This window comes from Rousettus aegyptiacus, unplaced genomic scaffold (assembly GCF_014176215.1).
Source record: "Rousettus aegyptiacus isolate mRouAeg1 unplaced genomic scaffold, mRouAeg1.p scaffold_m13_p_14, whole genome shotgun sequence".
NCBI classification, from domain to species: domain Eukaryota; kingdom Metazoa; phylum Chordata; class Mammalia; order Chiroptera; family Pteropodidae; genus Rousettus; species Rousettus aegyptiacus.
The window spans coordinates 16,244,537-16,262,501 of NW_023416289.1; positions in this window are offsets into that span (position 1 = coordinate 16,244,537).

Consider the following 17,965-nt stretch of genomic DNA (forward strand, 5'->3'; position numbering starts at 1 on the left):
ATCCTTATGACATATTCCTGCAGATTTCTTTCCCTATGGAATCCTTAGTTTCAACACTCACTACATTTGCTGTCTCCGACCTAGGACAAGAATGGTAGTTCAGTTATCCATTTACTCTTTCATGTAGCATTCCATGCACAATAAGTAATATGCTAGACACTGTGCTAGATGCCAGGCTAACAAATGGCACGTGAACTAGACACAGCCACCGCCTCACAGAGTATAAAATCTGGTGTTGCCTCAAAGTATATGCATTTTTACTTCTCTATGTCTTGTATGGTGTTTAGCATGATTTACTTTGCTTTTCAGGTCTCTGCAATCAGATTTAGTGAGTAATCTCCCACTGGTGCATCTCAATTTAACAGATTAATCACTCTGATGCTCTCTTAGATCATCCCTCCATTCTGTGTCATTCTCTATGGCACTCATTTCATATCTTTACCACAGCGCCTCTCATTGGGTCATGGTGACTTCTCTAATGGCCTGTCTCCTTCACTAGACAAAGAGATATGCTTAGTCAAAGGGGTAAGTCTGATATTCTTCTTTGTATTGACAGGGCCAAGCACAGAAATGCCTGGTTTAAATATCTGAAGATTTTAGTCCTAAATGTGCAAAACTATAAAACTTTTACGAGTCAAAATGATCCTTTGGAAAAGTCATAAAGCAATGTTTATATAGAATGGCTTCAAAATATTTGCGTTAGGAAGCTGTCACTTTTGTTCAAAATAACCCTAGACCCATGCAAATCGTCTCAGCCTTAGAATATAAAATACTTTTGCAAATGAAATGATAAGGTTTCAGAGAAAGCACAGGCTGATTTTTAAAGTAAATGACAGAGGGGTTGCAAATACTAGGACGGCCTTCTGAAATGGAAAATTTTCATGTACATTCACTGAATTTGTAGAAAAGCATTCCAAAAGGACAACAAGTACTTTAAAACAAGTGGCAGGGTTGAAATTCTGCTAACTTCCCTTTATCTATTTTCACTTTTCCCAGAACATATGCTTCACAATAGTTTTATTAGCAAGTGAAGAAGACGCCACTGTCCAAAATCTGTGGTGTGATTAGCGTTATTGAATGGCAGGTTTTGTGTTACTCATGTTTATTTTATGACTTCTCTAACCATCTGTTTCCTTTGCTATGTCTTATTCAGATAATGAAAAACAGTGACAGTAGAGATATACAATGCCACTACAATTCTAATGGATCCTGACATTTTGGGTTTGGGTTTCTATTTTTCTGAGTATCCTAGGCAAAACTGAATAACATAACGTGGTCACTGTTTAGGAATCAAAATCTAAAAATAGTTCATTCATTCGGCTGAAATTTATCGAGTATTGACTCTGTGCAGGCTACTGAAAAGAACCTGTGGTTACTGAGATGTGTGATACAGTATCTCTATCCACACAGACTATTCAGAGAGACAGGCAGACAGACAATGTAGTGCAATAAGGGATAAGGTAGAGTTAGGATAAAAGTAGAAAGCACTCAGCCTAAGAATGCACTAGAGTCTTGAAGCATTTAATTACAAGAAGAAGAAGGAAAAAAAACCTGCCAGAATACTGCAGACTGAATCACCTACATTGACTGTGGTATCCATAAAAACGTGAAAGTTTGCTGTGGAGAAATTTTACTTTGGTTTGGCTGGAAAGCAGGGGACACGTGGGAAAGCAGGAGAGAATGACACTGCAACTTGGTGACAAATGCTCAGACATATGAGCCCTTTGTACATGCCACAGACTGCATACCATTTCATGTGATCCTGTCAACAAATTACGAGACAGAAACGATTTTACTCTTTGCCTTATTTTACAGATTAGGAGGCCGAGTGTCAGAGCCTTTAAGTGGCATATCAGTTCAGTCAGCGCCCCCACAGAACCTTCAAACTGGGTAATTCTGGAGCTGTTGGGGGCATTTATAAATATCGAGGCATGGCTTAAACCAATGGTTGGTTCTCAAAAGGTTCTCTAGACCAGCATTTTCAGTATTACTTGAGAATTTGTTAGATATGCAAATTCTCAGGCCCTATCCCAGAATTACTGAATTCAGAACTCTGCGGATGAGACCCAGCAAACGCTATTCCAATAAGCCGTCCTGGTGATACTGTGGCACACCGAAGTTTGAGAATCACAGGTCTAGAGAAAGGACAATAAATGGTGCCGTGCTATGGGGCTGGTGACGCAGGAGAAAATGCTACACCCTGATGTTTGAAAGAGAGAAGGCAGTTGTCAGAAACACTGATACTGTTAAGCTTTCCTGAAATGTCCTCTTGCTTGAGAAACTTACCAACTGTATTTTTTTCTTCTTCTTCATTTCTGAAAATAAACAGGATGTTTCATGGATTCAGTAAACAGAGACTTGGGTTGGAATTTCAATTTGGCAAATTACCAGCTATGAGATCTTAGACAAACTCTTTATACACCCTAAGCTTAAATTTGTTTCACATGTTAAGTGAGTTTAATATTAGTGCTTACACCACAGAATTTTTATAAAATTTAAATGATTTAATATTTAGAACAAATTTAGAGCAGCTGGTACTAAATATATTATGTTACCTGTTATAAATGGTTATTTTATTGCTACTGTTATCATCATTCTTACTTTCCTTTCTCTGTATTTTCCAGGGCTTCCTTTCCCTTTTGACATTTTACTTGAGTTTAGTTTTCCCTTTGCTTGATTTTTGACTCTTCATTTTATATAAATATCTTAATTATCTTTAACTAGTACCCATTTTGTGGTAACTTTCAACTTATATCTTTAGCTTCATTTATCTCTTAAATTCTAAACTTATATATATAACAACCTAGTAAATAGCTCACATTGCTTATAGCACACATAGTATCACAACAAATATAAAATGAAACAAGTAACCAACAGCAAAAAAATAAGAAGAAGAATCACCCTTCATTTATCCTACCACTTGCAACAAAAATCTGGGAAGTTTCTTAGCTTCCTCTTCAGGTCTACAACTAATTTACCTGTAGATTTTAACAAATAGGCCTTATAGGCTTTAATAAATCAGACTCTTTGGCATTTCCATTCCCAGAGTCTGAGTTCTTGTTTCAGCTGTTAGCACAAAGCTTTAAATGCCTTCTTCTTGGAAGACATCACCCATTCCTACTTTTCTCCATCTTCCATCCCACTTACTAGAGTGCTTTTTCTCAATCTCCAAAAGAAAACACACAATACATACATAAATAAATAATATTGTGTAACTCCTCTACCTTAAACTCTTTTGGGGTCTGCATTGCTAGTAGGATACATTCTCAGCTTGACTTAGAGGGTCATTCTCTGACCCCTACTCACTCTTATATAGAGGTTGTATGGCATAATGGTTGTGAGTGGGGATTCAGAGTCACATTGCCTGCGTTTAAAATATACCTTCATCTCTTCTTGCTTGTATTATTGTTTAATATGAATACAAGCTAAAATGTTTCAAACTAATAAGTAGTTTTACATTTAAAAAAATAATATGCAAAATTGTCTGACTCCAGTAAATACTAAAGGGTAAAAACTCCTTGTGTTAAAAAAAATACTGAATTATTATTTGGTTATGGAGAATATGGAATTCAGAGAGAATAATCCAATGTGACATTTTTAAAAAGTTATATTTGAAGGCCTGATATTACATTTTTTTGCTAACTCCAATTTCTTCCAGTCAGTTCTATGCCCTCCTATAGGTTAGGCACCCATCAGAAAAATGTCTTTGGCATTCTGCCTCCAACAGTAAACAGCTCAATGGCGATTGTTTTCAAGGTCCTGAGACTCATATCTGGCAGGTCTGGCTCCCTTCATAGGACTGAAATCTACTTAAGTCTCCATGACTTGGGTGCCAATTCTTCTTTAATAGTAGAAATCTATCTTGAACTCTCTCTAGCTAGATATGTGAGGCCTCAAGTATTTGGCTTATCCATATTTAAAAAAAAAAAAAATCCCATTACAAAAATGGATGCTTCCTGCCATGATTCAGATCCTGCTCTGAAGAGGCTGCTACCCAGAACCATGAGATTTCACCATTTAAGTGAATGGTGGATTTTTCCATGTCAGGGATGGTTCCATAACCATGCAAAACCCTGGAGGCTGTCAGGGCCTGAGGATGGAACCCAGGGAGTATCCTCTCTCCTTAACAACATCCTATCTATCCCAGAAAAACAGATGTGCCTCAGATCCAGAGTGAATCCTTTCAACCAATCATTAACTTCACATTTTCTTTATCATCATGTCAGTTGTCTCTCTTTTCTCTTATATATCCATACACACACTCTTCATTTTTCCTTTCTCTGAACCTATAACTTATTTGCCTCTTCCATTTGATTAACGACAAAACTCACAAAAACAAGTATTTTCTTTTAACTCTGAATCCTAGTTGCTTCATTTCTTCACTTTGTTTACTGCCAACTTCTTGAAAACATGATTGAAAACTTGCTTTCTTGAAAATTTGGATGTTTCTGCTTCCTTTCATGCCAATCATCTTCCATATAGCTTGTATCTTTCGATACCCCTCTGAATCTATTCCTCAGTGCAGTCACTCCTCACCTAGAGCTCCCTGAATTTCTAGTCTGCAATAGGAGTAATTCTGTATGTGAGAGCCACATTGCCTTAGAAAGGGCAATTAGAGTGTCATGATCATCTGGACTGAGCGAGATTATCTACAGGGATCTGGACACTGTGATGCAATATTTTGAGTCCTCCCTTTCGTGTTGCAATACATGTCTGAAAACAAAAGCTCCTGTTGAGAGAATTAGGAGAATTTGAGTTACGTGAATTCTACTATACCCCTTCACTTCCTGTATCTTATATTTTTCTTGGAGGGAAAACTATTCTTCTTCATATTAGGTATAACCTTACATCCTAACTCTATTAAGAGAGCCCAAAATAAAACCAGGGTACTGAAAATAAACTATACTAAACATCTAGATAAAAATACCTAAGAGAAAATAATGATCTTATTCCTCCACATGACAAAAACAATATAACCTATTTTGTTTGGCTTCCAAGAAAACTGGGGCCAAATAACGAGTTAGAAAGAGACCATGATGCAATTCTTTATGACCAGAACACTTGATTTCATTTCTCACCACAATTTTGAATTTCTCTTCCCAATGATACTTCCCCTAGTCCTATTTTCTTACTCTTGTTTGGTTTTTCATTATTTCATTGAATGCCTTTTTGGTTATTGTTCACCTAAAATCTTTGGCGGATAAAAGATGATGCCAAATAAATGCATAACAACTAAATAAGGCAAATTGGCAGTTTTATTTTTCTAGATTGTAAAGAGATAGTAATTGTCAGCTTCCCTTAGGCAACAGGGTAAGGTAGTCCTTGGAGATGCATCTGTATGAGGAACATCCTTGAGTTGATGCCCTGTTTATATCATAACACAGCAAAAACACAGATTAAAAACAGCCATGAGGTTGAGGCATTTGTGGCCATATTTTTAACATAGCATCTCTGATGTTAAAACTAAGCACAATGTGAAGAAAATCAATAACTTTTCTTGCAATAATTTGTTTTCATTTATTTTCCTGCTAGGCTGTAAGAAGGTGCCTATTTTTAGTTTTTTAAAGTCACATTGAAGGATCTTCAACTCCACTGCCCCAAAGGGGGCAGCATTGTGGAAACATCATAGGCTTGCCCTCTATGAAGTTCAGCGGCCGCTCCTCTTAGTGGGAAAAATTACCAATCTGATTTCAGAGGCCCATGAGACTGCAACTTTTACTGTGCTTCATCAGGCAGATCTTTGGTTGAAATGTAGGGCCCATTTCACTCTCTATTGCATGCTTGTCTTTGAAAAGGCATGCAGATAGCTGAAAAAAAGTCAGTGTCCAGTTGAAGTCCTGAGTTAAAATTGTGTACAGTTGCCTAGCACAGTAATTAATCTGAGATCATTATTTATCCTTACTTAGCTTCCTGAATATGCATTCAATTAGAATGTTAGAAACTTAGATGGAGGAGGGCTATTAGCACCATTAACTATTCCTCACAAATTCCAGTGGCTCAACCTGAGCATTTCATTTTAATAGGGTTACTGACAACTGAAATGTTTCCACAGGAAACAGTCTCATGGTCTGAATAATAAGTCTCATGAGGAATAAGCGAAGGGATTTACAATTTTGAATAGGAAGAAAAGATCAAAGTTCTTATCAGCATTAGAAGATCAACAAAAAGAGAAGGAAGTACTTTACTCTAGGGATGTATTGCTTATGATGGCAACACTAGAAACAAATTATAGAATTATATAAAAAAAAGCAGACTTCAAGAAATCAATGAAAGAGAAGTAACTATATACAATGTAATAGACTATGGTGAAGTGCCATCCGTGGTTGATGACCCCAGATCAGGGATGTCAGAAAATAATTTCCACCTCCATACCATAATTGCAGCTGTCAATGAAACTGGGCTGAGGGCAGCCCTGTTCATGATGCCTGTAACATTCTCTCCTTGATTGTCCTGGAGATTAGAATTATTCAATAACCCAAAAGGTCAAAAATCACTTCTATCAAAAGGACTTTTCATCTACTCAGAAACAGAATGAGGCATGTCAAAAGAAAATGATTTTCTTTGTTTGAGCAGTACTCCTTATAGCTGGATTTTAACTGACTCCATATGTAAACTGAAACGAACTTGCGGTCTACTGTCAGTTGTTCTCATTAAAGAATTATTAGAAGCCACAGTTTGGCAAAACATTCCAGCTTATTCAATGAAGACATTTAGAAAAAGACTCTGGAACTAGAGGTATATGACACATTCTCTGTGCTTTTTGGCCATGTGAGAAAAACCTCCACCCATCGTACAACTAACTGCATTTTTACAGCATATTCTAAACGCTGTGATGTGTTGGGTACTATTCTACGCACTTAATATACAGACAATAGTGCCCCATCCGCAGGGACTTAATACACGGGGGGTAGAGGTGGGGAGGTGCTACGTGCAAATTTAAAATTTCTGCAGAAAAGTGTAGGTGCTGAAATTGTAAGTGCAAAGTAGGCAGTATTTTTCCCTCACTCTATCTCATTTACCCCTTCTAAAAACTGAGTGTGTTGATCCTTTAAGAATCTTTTTAAGGTTTGAAGTAAGTAAAACTAGTTCTTAATCATCAACTATCTGGAGCTACCGCTTACACCCTCTCACAGGAAGGTGGGCATCCCAAAACATCTGTAGAATCCCACCACAGCCTCCAGGCACGTGCTAGAACAACAAATCTTCCCTGGTGTCATAAACTTCCTGTGTGTTCACAATGGTAAACATCTCACCCCAACAGTTGACTTATGTCTGCTTTTTAAACAATTGCAACAGATGGTTGACACTTGAACAGAATATATAATTAGTTTTGCAATCTAACACTTCATTCTTATTTGTTCTTTCTCAAAGGAGAGAAGCTGTGCCTTATGCCATTGGGTCTAATCTGTTAGTTTAATCAGAAGCATTGCTATGAAAGTTCTCAGGAGAGATGAGCTGTGGGAGGATTCCTAATCCCAGACTTTCAGGGACATTAAAAAAAGCCAGGAGGGGGTGGAGAGATAAATTTCAGTACTTTTTAAAAACTCATGCCTCATTCTCATTTGTGTTCCAGATGAGGAAAGTTTTTATACATTTTTCCTCTCATGCTTTTCACTTTGCTTCCCTTAGCCTCAATTTCTTCATCTGGGTTAGCAATCCCTAACACAGAAGGTGCTCTAAATAATAAATGAAATAATAGCCAGAAGTACCTAGCATACAGCATGACATGTAGCAGTCCCTCCATAGATACCAGTTCTTTCCCTTTAGATGCATTTAGCTAAAACTAAAGGGACATCAGCTCCTACTTGTTTGGCACTGTTCATGTGCTTCAAGTTACTACCTTGCACCCCCCACTTAACCAATAACCTTTCCCAAACCCACATTTCAGGAAGGAGCCACCATCGGAAATTTTCTCACCCTCCTTTAATCAACTGTTCTTGTTCTCCGTGTGAATCTATTCCAAATTCTTTTCCCTTCTGTGAATCAAGAAATCTTTACCATGCCACTCTCTCCAAAGTTTAAATTTATGGAAGAGTTATTGTCACTTTACTTGCTATCTCTATTATATAATTATGGGGATTTTTCTATTCATTCATCTCAAGCTTGCCAGATAACTCTGCTGTTTCAGATAAAAGAACAAAGGTCTAAGTACGAAGGTAAGAGCTGTCAAAAAATGGAATTTTTTGAAGGAAATAATTCTACTGTACTCAACACATCTTAAAGCCATCAAATGACCCCTGAACAGAGATAATACTGTATTTACTTTGGAAAAATTACGTGGCACCAAAGACCACACTAAGGTTTGGTAATTCAATGAACTTTATACAACTCAAGAAGGGACTGGTTCATTTCTTAGAAGACTTTAAAATTTTTAGGGAAAGGGCAATGAGTATAATTTAAAATAATTTATAAAATCTAAAGAAAAAATTAGGTGATATAAAATATTTAGAAAGCTAACTGAAATGGTCTTAAGAATTCAATCACTGGAAGGAAATCTGACTTTGGTTGGTGAACACATAATGCAATATACATATGGCATATTATTGAATTGTACACTTGAAACCTATAATTTTATTCATTGCTATCTCTCCAAGAGATTTAATAAAAATAAAAATAAAAAAAGGAAAAATGCAACATTTAAGAGAAAAATCAATTTTTACATTCTCCATAATAAAAAGAAAAAAAGAATTCAATCACCACAGAGAAGAAATGCATATTTATTGACCTCAATGCTAAGTAATTCACATACTTCATATAAAATAAATGTGGTAACAAATGCAATGTTCCTAGCACATAAGGTGCTGCTGTAGTGAATGCTGGGTAAAAGCTAACTACTACCACCTCATTCAATTTCAGAAGCATTTCTGTTTTGCAGATGAAGAAACCAGGCTCCGAATATTTGGGCAGCCAGACAAACTTCACAGAATGCGGTAGAATCAAGATTCCAAATGAATCTTGCAGACATTAAATCTCTCTCTTTTTTTTTTTTTTTTTTTTTTTTTTGCTATGTTACATGACTTGCCACGGAAATTAAGATGGCTTTACTTTCAGAGAATGCCCCATTACTCATTTATACTCTATCTTGGCAGATGCAAACACAATTTCATCACAGGTAGAGGACACTCAACATCTCATTCCGAGTTACAGTGAGAAATTTAGTGCACTTTGAATTCATTCACTCATTCAACAAATATTTAATGAACATCCTACAATATGTCAAGAACTATTCTAGGCATTGGGGGTACTATGAAGGAAGAAAACAGACATTTACTCTAAGACAAATATATGAGGTTAGCTGGAATATCTATTGCTATTCAAAATTTTTGACTCAAGATAACAGCTCCCTTGCTGGCCATATTGCTTATATTCATTTTTATTGAGAACAGACTATATATCAGACTCCATAGGTATTCAAGTACAATCATAAACAAAACTAAATCCTTGCTTTTGTTTATATATAATCATAACAGAAAATTATAAAATATAGAAGACATAATGACAAAATCCTCCCACCATCTAAGACAGCATCCTAGGATGTCTTTAATGTGTTTGTGTATTTTCTAAATTAATTAAGTACCACATATTTAAATTTTATAAGTCATGCTCTATACTGTTGTAAGCTTTATTTTGAAGTGATTTTAAACATGCATGTAGTAGAGTGAACAAAGCTTGCACATGCATATGACCTGTGTGTCCTCTAACTAGATCCAAATATCTGCAGCATCCCAGGAGGCTTTCTCTTGCTCATTTAGTAGTGACCCTCACCAGAGGTCACTACTATTGTGATGTCTATTGCCATTTACTAGTTTTACCTGTTCTTGAACTTCATCGAAATTGAATTAAGAAATATGTACTTTTTCTTGCCTGGCTTCTTCTACACAATATATTTTATTTTATATTAAATTGTAGAAACTGAGGCCCCGTGAACACTTTACATTATCTGTGAATAACAAAGTCAGATACAGCACACTCACGCTCTCTATTTTTTTAAACCATGGTAATGTTCTCTTCAGAAAAAGAACCTGAGAACCTTGCATTCAATGTGTCCACATAATATAAAGCTTGCTTGTCTTCTCTGAGTACACTTTGGATTTTTTCCAACTGTGTTTTGGAGTCTCTCAACCTTTTCAATGTTTATGTCTGAAATAAAGCAGCAAGCAAAAGTTCTCTGTACTGGGGACACATTTGTTCTCTGATTATTGTGTTATATTTTCCATAATAGGAACATCAGGGAGAAACATCTGGCCAAGAAACTGCCATGGGGTAGAAATGGAGAAATATTGGGAAATGCATGCAATTTCGTGCATAAGTGACAAAGGATTCTTAAAGCATTGATGCCAAAGCAACACATCAGAAAAGAGGAAAGAAAGAACATTTTGTCTCAAGATTTAAAAAAAAGACAAATATAAATGTCAGTAAAGGCCTATAGATGTTTTGAATTTTATTCCAAATGGATAAAAAGAAGTCTTCCAACTTTGTTGAACACTTTCTTTAGGCAATAAAGATTACATTTATTTATGATCACATCTTTAATCATCCTGATCTAGATTGTTTAGATTTATATAAATAAAATAACCAAGACCTAAGACCAAGAAAAGAGAAATAGCCTCCCAAGGTCACACAGTTGGTTATTAGCACTGCCAGAACTAGCTTTGTATTTTCTGACACTATCATTCTCTCACTCTTTTGCGAAGAATAACCTGGGGTGATATATTGAATGACTGAAGATATTGAATGACAGAGAATCAATAGTTAGAGGAACACAAAGTAAAATAAAGTAGTTTTCAAAAATATATACCTACTACTACTTCACAGAAGACATCTTCTGCAATACTGATATCAGCTTTTGCTTGTTGGACGTAGTTAAAAATTACACGCTGCACACTACCATTGGGGAAATAGTTTTCTGAGGGTGGCGGACCAATGACTCATCTAGCATCCCCTTAATTGCATCTCTTTGATTCAATACTATGCATACATTTTCATTTAGCTTTGAGCACCTGGAAGTCATGGAGTATATCTTTGATTTCTGGTCCTTGGGGTAAACTTAATATGATCACAAAGCAGGTGTGAATAAATGTTGAATGTTGAATGAGTGAATGAATGAATGAATGAATAGGTGAATAAATGGATTCTCAGTTTATAAGCGGAAACATACTTCTACTTATGGACATGGGGCTTCAGCAAGTTGTAATTGACTTCAAACCCCTTAATCGACCCTTTGTTATCATATCTGTAATGTGTGTGTGTGTATGTGTGTGTGCACGCATACTGACAGTCACTTCTCCACAGTTGTCACTCAGAATCATTCAATATCTATGACACTTTACATTTTAGTGTAATATCAGAATCAGTTTATCTTCCTGAGTCGACTGATCGTCTTTAATTCAAAATACAATTTTGGGGGGCCTACTATAGACTAACTATTGTTCCACAGGGTAGGAATAAAATAGACAAAGAACACTTCTCTACTCATACAAAAAAACTCAAAAGTAAGTTTAAGAAAGAGATGCACTAGAAACTAGAGAATACTAAAAATGGCTTCTGACTCATGTTTAGAGGTGAGACATGGACGAATATAGAGTGTGCAGGCAGAGAAGGTGGGCATAGGAGTAGACAGTGGGGTATTTAGGAAGGCTTTTTTTTTTTTTTTTTTTGGATAGATCTGCAAGTGTGAAGAACACACGGTCCATAAAAAGGTCTGAGAGGATATAATACATTTATGCATGTGGAATGTGTGTATTTATTTGGAATGTTAGGAAGGAGGGCATACAATCTGAAAGTAGGGAGAAGATAAACTCGAAGAGATAAGAGAGAAATGTGATAAAATCTGAAAAGCAAGCAGTATCAAATCATACTTGGCTTTGTAAACTTAGCTTAATAGCTTATGCTTTATCAAAAGCTTTGAATGTTATTGAATGCTTTTTAAGTACAAGGGGTGTTATATTCAGATTACTTTTAAAATGATTACTCTGTTGTGTGAAAAAAATGGCTGGATGGGCAACACTGAAAGAAGATGTATTTCTTCATATAAGATGTTAACACAACTGGAAACTGGCAGGGCTTGTTTGAGATGGGTCTTGTACCATTTGGTACACTGGGACAGGTATAATTTGAAATGGCGCCAAATAAAGAGCCTGGAACAAAGTATGCATGCAAAATATCTTAATTTCTTCCTACTCATTTATGATTTCTTTTTTTATACTTTTTCTTTAAATCCCGATATATGTTGCTTATATTCTTTGAGATATATATATATAGTGGGGGAGGGTTAAGAGGTAGCGTAACTACAGCCAAATCTGTAGGCATCGCTGAGTTTTTCAAGAATCATACCCCTGCATCTTAAATCTTTTATATTTCTTTTTAGTTCTTTTTTGAATAGCTTTCTCTTGCCAGGTGTTCCTTATCACTGGAGGGAATAAAAGAAAGGAGAGAAAGTGATGGATGACTGTCCATCTTCTCATGTAGTCTACATGTGACTTTGTTCTGTCCAAATACAGTCTCCTCAAGGGTACACAGAGGAGATGTATGGAGGGAGACATTTTTACCACCATCTATACTCTCAAAAAATCTTGTATATTGAGTGTCACTACACTGTGTAGCACAAGCTTGTATTGCACTGTATAGTTTGATTTTGCATTTGCATGTCTGTTGGTCCCACTCGTATCTTGTGATTAGATTGTACTTTTCTCATGCCTTATCTCTGTGAATTTGAAACCTTCACATAAAAATAGGTGGTCAGCAAAAAATTGCTTTTCAAATGAACGAAGGAACCAATCATTACAGGTCCTCAAAAATGCCTCCTAAGAATTTTCGAAAAATGTTTTATTTGGAAATAACTGTAGACTCATAAGAAATTGCAAGGATAATATAGAAAGGTTTCTTGTACTCAGTGCTCAGCTCCCTGAATGGTAACATCTTACATAACTATTGTGCATTATTAAGGCAAATAAATTTATATTGGCACAGTACAAGTAACTGGACCTCATTCGGATTTTATTTGCATGCTCTGATTTTTCTTTTTTTTTTTTTTTATGTCTGTGTGTATAGTTCTATGAGATTTTATAACCTCAGCAGGTTTGCAAGATAGGGATACAGACCTGTCTATCACCACAAAGGAATCTCTTGCACTCTCCTTTTCTGGCCGCATTCTCCTTCTCTTCCCTAAACCCTGATAACCACTGATGTGTTTCTCCATCTCTGCAATTTCAAGAATGGAAGATAAATGAAATCATACGGCATGTCATTTTCATTCAGGATGATGCCCTTGAACTCTATCCAACTTCTGCATTTATCTGTAGTTAGTTTCTTTTTATTGCTAAGTAGTATTCCATTGTATGGATGTACCACAGTAACTTTAGCTAGACTCCTAAGACTTTTATTCAATTCTCCCTTTTTCTCCCCTTTTTACTACCTAATGCTTATACTTCTGACAAAAAATATAGTTAAACTTTTCATCCTCGATCATTTGTGTAACTGCTTTTAATCAAATTCCTCTCTAAAAGCCATGCCCCTTAATCCTAAGTGCTTAATAGTCAAAGAGGAATAGCTAGACAGCTAGAGTGGCCCTCCAGTATTCTGCAACATGGCACCAGTGATAGCTCTCTCCCAGTAGTAAGGGCGTAACATTTATAGGATCTTGGCAAGAGTTTGGAACTGTACAGGTTCACAGTAAATAATTTTGGTAAATGTTCCTATTTCACTGTACTCCTTTTGCTCACATTAATCATTAACTTCACAGTTCTTTTTTTTTTTTTTTTTGCAACACACTTTTAGATGCTTTCAAAAAATATTTTTTCTAAACCATGAATAAGTCAGTGAGTCTGAAAGTTTGCTCTTTGGGGAAGAATGTTTTAAAGGAAAATCATATAGCTATTACAAGAACTAAATTTAACAAATCAACATACACTTCCAGTTTCACCAATGATTTGGGTGAGGGAGGAGATGGTCATGGCGTAAGTGAGAAAGGCATCTACAGCATTTTCTTATTCTAAGTGGTGGGGTCGATGTTTTTTTTTTCAGTAACATGATGATTCAACCATGCAAATGGAATCCCCATAATGCCAAACAAGGAGCACTTTGTGTTTTAATTCTTTCTTTCTTTTTTCCTTTCTCTCTCATCCTGAGATTAATGCAAAGAATAATAATAATAAAAAGTAATGAAGTCTAACTCAGTGGAAGCAAAGTGCTTTCACAATTAGAGGCACAAAGAGGGAACACTCCTAAAACTTTTGTGTATTCTGGAAGTGAGGCCTGCTTCCAGGTACGATAAGCTTAACCTTCTCAAAGTTTCATTTCCCTGAATTATCAAGGTTCTATCTTGTTCTTCTGTTACTGAATACATCTCCCACAGAACTCAAATGCCTTTTTTGCACTGACCCTGGAGCTGAGGGTGGAGGCAAGGGGGTGTGTAAAGAGAAAGCCAGTGTATTTCATGTTTCTTATAATCAGTTTCTTTCAGGTGCTTCTTGAGGGACTGCCTGATCCCTTCACAATATGTCTGCTCCTGATCAAGGAAAAGAAATGTGATCTCACAGTCTCCTTGTAGCTCTCCTTCAAGGAAATGATTATCTTGTTCTGAAACCAAAATGAATTCTAGGGCATGGCTGAAAAGTAAGCATTCTTGGCCTGTTTTCAATTTCCCAGATCCCCAGTCATAACTGGAAATTGTTAAGCAATCTTTCTCATGGTTTCTTTTTTCCTTTTTCTTTTTTTTTTTTTTTTTTTTTTTTACTGTGGTTAAAAAAAAAAAAAAGTGAGGGAAGGAAAGGTAACCCAATGCTAGAGAATATAATAATATTTGGTCTCTGCTGAGTCCTCTGACTCAGATCGTTAGTTGGGGCATTTCTAGGCTAGATTTCTAGTTGGAAAGGGATTTTAAAACTTACGGAAACTGAAAATAGCCCTGATGTTGATGGTCAGAATTGCACGAGGAATAGAAGTGTGTATTGCCTTCGAGAATGTTAGGAGAGATTCCCAGAAGGATGTAGACCAAAACCTTTGACTTGAGATCTCCAATTTTTAAGTCTACAGTCAAGATTAAAATAGATTTTTATATTCTCTTAATGCCTGTGAAATACTTTCTATCCCATGATAGGATAAGACCGAAACAAAATCAAGGAATTTTTCAATCTTGGTATATGTTGTAAGTGGAAATTTGACTTAGTAGAAAAAAATGGATTTTGAAGATAGGCAGACTTGACTATATTTTCTCACTTTGTTCTATATAAGCTGTTGATTTTTGAAGAAGCCTCGTTACCAATCTGATATGGAACACTATAATGCTACCTTATTTTTAAAGTCACTGTGGAGATATAATGTACATGAGCATCCAGTCCAGTGCTTGGCACATAGGGTTAAAACAGTGTAATTTTGGGCCCATCCACACGCGCGGGCGTGCGCACGTGCGCGCGCGCACACACACACACACACACACGCACCCCTTTGATCTACTACAGGCCTTAAAAATAGTCTGTTCAAGCTCCCTCCATTTACAAACAGGAAATCAAAACATAGAGACATGAAATTACTAACAATAAAAGTTAGTATTAGAGAACATCTGACTTGGTTGCTATATGTAGAATAGTTTTGACTTAGATTTATAACCTCTGTGTGTATGCTTTTAAATATTTATGGTAGAGAGATACTCCATACTTATAATATTTTTAGAGTAAATGTGTCATATATCTATCTAGTAACACCAAACCATAAGCACAGGTGAAGGATGATGACTACTCAAGTAAAAATAAAACAGATTTTGCTATATCCAAACCAGATTGAATTCAACATGAGGATACAACACGAGTTCACTTATTTTTATCATATTCAGCCTACATCTGATTTTGTTACCCAATAAATGTTATGCTGGGACTGTTATATAACATCCCCAGATTCAGCTGTTGTTCCAAGAGATGACATTTAAACTTTTTTAACCATCATTAATATAAAATAACAAATGAGTTGCACTTCCTTAGGATTTTTGGCAATGACTGAAAAGTTACTTAACATATGTCTAGAAAGATAAGCTGCAGAAGAGGGCAAAAAGTGATTATCCAAGTTATTAGGTGCATTCTTAAACTTATCTTGGAATGACTGGACTGACAGTTCCCAGTGGATGAGGGAGACTAATAGCCCATTGCCTGCGACCTCTACAGTAAGAGATGGGAGGGGCAATAATAGGTATAAAACTGAATAGAAATTGAAGGACATATAAATGTTTTTTCATGTCTCATATTAAAAATATAATTTAACTTTTGAAAACACCTCAATGACATGATACATAAACAACTTCCTCCATTGTCTCTAAATAGTATTACTGAAACAAAGTAGAACTTTAGTGTTAAAGAACATTTTTACAGCTTGAGTAGACTAATGGGTAGGGGGTTCTCCTTTTATACCTTTTAAACAAATTTTAAGTGTATAGCACATCATTAACTATATGCACATGTTGTACAGCAGATCATTTTCATCTTGCATGACTGAAAATCTATGCTCTTTGAATAGCAGCTCCCTATTTCCCTCTCTTTTGAGCCCCTGGCTTGAAAAGAATTGCTTCTAAGAATTATATAGATACCTTAATAAGTAGAATCTTGCAGAACCCAAAAGTATTGAAATCAGAATCTCAAAGAGATATTTGCTCTCCTATGTTCATGGCAGCATGAATACATTATCTTCAGGAGAAAGAAACAACCTAAATGTCCATTGATAGATTAATGAATAAAAAAGTGTGGTAAATGCTACAAGAATAGTATTCAGTCTTAAAAAGGAAGGGAATTCTGTCATATATTATAACATAAATAAACCTTGGAGAAATTTTGCGAAGTGAAAGAAGCCAGTCACAGAAAGACATATGCTACAAGAGATTTTTTACATGCTACATTTTAGAGCTATAATCTATTTTTCCTTGTATAAGATTATTTTTAAAAAGATAAGTCAGCGCTACATTCATTTTGGACAGCCAAACCAAAAGACTTGGTATTATTAATTAAAATAGAATTTTATTCAGAGTAATTATCTAAATATCACTCATAAATGATTTGAGATTGACTATATAGAAAATGAAAATATTACCAGGAAGAAACATGTTCTATGTTCTATTAGTTTTATACAATCTAAACAAGAACTTTTGCTCTTGGGACCTCAATTTTCTTACTGATTAAAAAGGTGGAGTTAGTGAATCTCAAAAGGGATCTTGAGATTCTCCAAAAGTTTATAAAACTCAAGTTGGCACAAACTTAAGAAAATTTCCAAAGGATCTGGAGTCAGAAAATCTGATTTTGAACTTTGACTATGTCACCAAATAGCTTTGTAGTCTGGTTTCACAGCCTTGGTTTCTTTATCTATAAAATGACGTTGATACCATCTGCTTTCCACATTTTTTTATGTAAATAACATGATGCTGTGCATATGAATGCATTTTCCCTTCCTAAACATATGAGTATTTTCCAAAGACTCTATTATTACTGTTAGTCAATATGATGTATTCATTGTAAGAATCTAGAATACATCTTTTAACATGATCTTTACCAAGGTCACGGGGATCCTGGTCCCTTTTTACCACAGGATTTAAGTAAATCTAAAGTTGTTTGGGAGGATCCTGGAACCTGAGAATTGAATGGTAGAACATGGAATTTGAGATTTTAAAATGCTAGGACACTCAATAAAAGTTAAACTAAAAACAATTTATGATTTAAGACACATTATGAAATTAAGAAAAATCATACATTTCTGGGATAGAAAGTATTTTCTAAATGTTTATTTTGAAAACAAACAAACAAACATATTCCTATACAGATACTCAATAACAATGTTGATTTTAAGAACTGATCAAAGAAGACTAGTGTTTTTCAAACATCAGTGATGTGCTTGTCCCTTGTCAACATGTTTTACATATGTTATTTTGTATAATCTTCCTGATAACTCTATTAGATGAGTATGTCTGTTCCCATTTTACAGATGGAGGGAC